The sequence below is a fragment of the Castor canadensis genome, chromosome 14, assembly GCF_047511655.1.
Source record: "Castor canadensis chromosome 14, mCasCan1.hap1v2, whole genome shotgun sequence".
In the NCBI taxonomy this organism is placed as follows: domain Eukaryota; kingdom Metazoa; phylum Chordata; class Mammalia; order Rodentia; family Castoridae; genus Castor; species Castor canadensis.
In genome coordinates, this window is record NC_133399.1 from 32,911,746 (window position 1) to 32,916,016 (window position 4,271).

General features: G+C 35.8%; 1 pseudogene; it reads left to right on the forward strand.

The window, feature by feature from the left end:
* The first annotated feature begins 1,251 nt into the window (after window positions 1–1,251).
* LOC109678576 (olfactory receptor 7G2-like) lies at window positions 1,252–2,210 on the forward strand (annotated as a pseudogene).
* Window positions 2,211–4,271: the final 2,061 nt, after the last annotated feature.

Genomic DNA, 4,271 nt, shown 5'->3' on the forward strand with positions numbered 1-4,271 from the left:
CTAGCAAAAACACCTTTTTATCTTATATGTTTTTTCTTCAACAAAATTGGAGAACAAGAGAGTGGAACAGGTTCTTTCTAGAGGCAAACAAACAAACCAGGGGGCAGTTTAGGGGAAAGATGTCCCAAATATTGCACACATATGTAAGTAAATGTAAAAATGATAAAGTAAAATTTGAGAAAAACACCTCAGTAAAAATGGGGAACCATATTTTCTACTCAAAGTCTGTTTATGAAGAAAACTGTTTATACCCTTGTGAGAACATTTGCAAATTGATTTTAAAACTCCACAGGAGCCACATGTCATGCCACATACCACTTGGGAGGTAGAAGTTAGTGGTTTGTATTTTTATTTAAGTTCCTGGTAAAGGAGATTAGCAGAAACAATGGTGGCAATTGAAAGTTTTACCAGCCTCAGGAATCAGGGATCATGACCTCTAGAGTTGGTTTATAATGATATTCCCCCCTGAGATTAGAATGATGACAAAATAGCATGGTTAATGAGGAGCTTTGGATATTGTACCCCCAGGGAGACTTAGGCTGTATGATTCAGTCTGTAACCTCACTGAGCAGTTCTGTTACTGTCAGGAAGCAAAACCTAAACCTCCTCCCAGAGATGATCATTCCTGATCAGAAGTCCATTTACAACATTAGTCATTTGAAATTCCTGCTGACAGAAATTCTATCATAACCAAATAAGTGAGATGCTGAGCTTCATGGCTCTTATGACAAACAAAGTAACAGAGGGTCTCTTAGTAAATGCCTTGAAAATGAAGGGAACAGTTATATTAGAATTTATAAAGGGAAGCAATGATAGAACATGCATGATACGAGAAGCAAGCTACTTCATGCTACTCTTGTCAACCATCTTTAATCCTCATGACACATTTTCATATGTTGAGCTGATACACACACAGGTCTTCCATTGCTCCTCTCATATTTCCACAAGATCCCATTTCCTTCAAAACAGAACTCTGCTCCTTGTCCATCCTGATTGCCTTTGTAAACTATTTTGCCACTTAATCCTGTTCTTGTGCTCATAATGGGTAGTTGATGTGATGAATGTAATAGCTGGTAGGGATGCTCTAATTAAATACAACAAACTGTGTATTTAACACACACTTGAACAAAATAGCTTCATTTTATCACAGGTATGTAGGCTAAAATTAAAAGATGTGGTGGTTACCTATATTCTCAAGTGTTGCTGCTGTCCATACATTTTGTTTTCTTTTCCACCAGATTCGTCAACAATATGAAAACTCTAAATCAATCAACTGTTTCAGAATTTGTTCTTTTGGGACTCACAGACGATCCAGGACTGCAGCTCCTAATTTTCATCCTGTTCCTCCTCATGTATCTACTTACCATCCTAGGAAACGTGATGATCATCTTGGCTGTGAGCTCTGACATCCATCTCCACACACCCGTGTACTTCTTTCTCTCAAGTCTTTCCTTTAATGATATCTTTTTAATCACATGCACAATCCCTAAGATGCTAGTGAACATGCAAACACAGAACAAGTGCATTCCTTACACAGGATGCTTGTCCCAGGCTTGCTTTGTCTTGCTCTCTGTTGGCATGGAAAATTGTCTTCTTGCAGCAATGGTCTTTGACCGCTATGTGGCCATTTGTCACCCCCTGAGATAAAGGATCATCATAAAATCATGCCTCTGTCTTCTTATGGTAATGTTTTCACTATTGGTTAGCATTATGAATTGTCTAATGGTGTTACATTTGGTATTCTGCACAGAACTTGCAATTCCCCACTTTTTCTGTGAAGTTACTCAGATTACCAAACTAGCCTGTTCTGATACATTTATTGACAACATATTGATATATGTTTCATCTTGCATATTTGGTGGTGTCCCTCTTTCTGGAATAATTCTGTCTTATGTTTACATTGTGTCCTCTGTTCTGAGTATGCCATCATCAGAAGGAAAATATAAAGCCTTTTCCATCTGTGGGTCACATCTTTCAGTTGTTTCCTTGTTTTATGGGACAGGTTTTGGTGTTTACGTTAGCTCCACAGTTACAATTCATCCAGAAAGACCTCAGCACCTTCAGTGATGTACTCTGTGGTTCCTCAAATGTTGAACCCATTTATCTACAGTTTAAGGAATAGGGACATGAAGAAAGCCTTGAGGAAAGTCATTGGCAGATTAGTGTTTCCTCTACAATTTTTCTTTTGTTTTAGACTAGGTTTTCTATAATAAGTACTAGTGGCATTTGTGGGGCTTTTTTGGTGATTTCAGGGTTTGAACTTAGGGCCTCATACTTGCTAGTCAGGCACTCAATCCCTTGAAAAACTCCAACAGTCCTTTAGACTAAGGTTTTTAGATTCAAAGAATGAGAATTCCTGGTGGGCTAGAGTACCAGATTCTTCTGTCAAAATGAGTCATATAATTTTCAGGTGCATTTTAAATTGGCTTGAATTATGACATTGTTTTTTGTCCAACTCTGTGAGATTTGAAACATGTATTTAATTCTTAAAACACTATTTTTCCATCGTTTCTGCAGAAGCAAATCATGGAATAGGTTTCTAAACTTAGCAATTGCTTTTGATTTGCACACTCAAAAGGAATATCATTGTTGAATGTTGACAGGGCTTGGAAAAAATCTAAGGAAATCTATTGTCATATCTTGAGAATAATTTCCACCCAACCACTTAGGTACATAAGAATTGAATCCTACCATTCATCCTATTGTGGATCAAAGGAACAGACACTCAAACTATGTGAAACAATTACTGAAACCTCTCTTTGTTAAAACATATCCTTCTATGGTAATCATAAGAGTCATCAAATTCAAGGTAGTCCTCTGTAAAATAGTCACAATTAGATGATATCTGTGTCCAGAGACAATTGTGTTATATTTAAAATTGATTTGTGAGTGTACCTTCAAGCTAATAAGAAAAAAACTAACATTAACATACTCAAAAAGTAAAGAGAATTATCTTTTCTTTCAAAGACTGCAGAAATAAGCAACATTCTAGAACAGAAAGTGGAGCTTCATTCAGCTTTACATGTCATAACCTCATCCTAGGACTGGTTCCCGTCCATGTCATCTGGTGAGCACAATAAACACAGATAAACATGTCCTACCCAGACATGATGACAGAGACAGAAACTGGAGGGTCTTTCTCTTGGTCCATTGCTATTTAATTTTAATAGATTTTCCAGATTAAATCACTGTTAAGGACTGAATGGTGAAACTCAAAATATGTCTATGTCTTGCTCTGTTAACTAGTGTTATCATGTGACAGAGAAGTGAATGTTTGCTCAAAGGGGATTTGTAGAGGAGAAGCCTCTTCTCATTATCTGATTGGATTACAAATGTATTCATGTTCCTTTATGCAACTGACAGAAGGGGAGAAGAGAATTAGATATAAAATTAGTTAGTTTAATCATAGAAGTCAATATTGTACTGGTGTATCCAGAATTTCATATGAGTATGTGACCAATTTTATCCTGTAAAATTGTCAGTTTCACAAGACTCTAATGTATTTTTATCATTCATAGAGAAACACCTACACAAGTTATTATAATATATTCCTTTCTTAACATAGATAAAGGCAAGGCCAGACTTCATGAATTCCATGTCTTAATATTCTCGCCATTATGCTTCAGAACTGCCATGATGTTGAATTCATTAGTTCTGTATTTATTTTAGTATTTTATATTTTCATATTGTATATGATGACACTAAGTATAAGGAGCATTTCTGATGGTAATGAAATTTGGTAGACATTTATCTGCTACTGTAAATAAAGCCACTTGGATACTTTCTTCATGATTTTTTCAGGAAAGAAAAGCTAGTCTTTTTACTCAGAGTGAAATTATTGTATGCAGCAGAGCAGGTTATTGTGCTTCAGTATTTTTACAGTGTGTTCTTAAGTTCTTGATTCAATTTACCTTTCATTAGAAATTACTTGTACCCCACAATACTCCCTCCCTAAATTTGCATTTAATTTGTTGGAGTAATGGGAATAAAATATCATTTAAGCAATTTCCTTGTGTCTTACTGAAAGCTTGAGGGCCACATTGGTTATATGGTAATGGCCCAGTTTTACTTCTGTGATCTATGTACTTATATTTCCACAGAGCTGATTTACCAATTTAAAAAGTAATTCACCACGTTTATATATTTAGAATAGGGGAATTACACACACACACACACACACACACACACACACACGTTCAAGTCATGCCTCTTTTCATATATGTGAGTTATAATTGATTACCACAAAAGTTAAGTTATAACATGGCCTGATT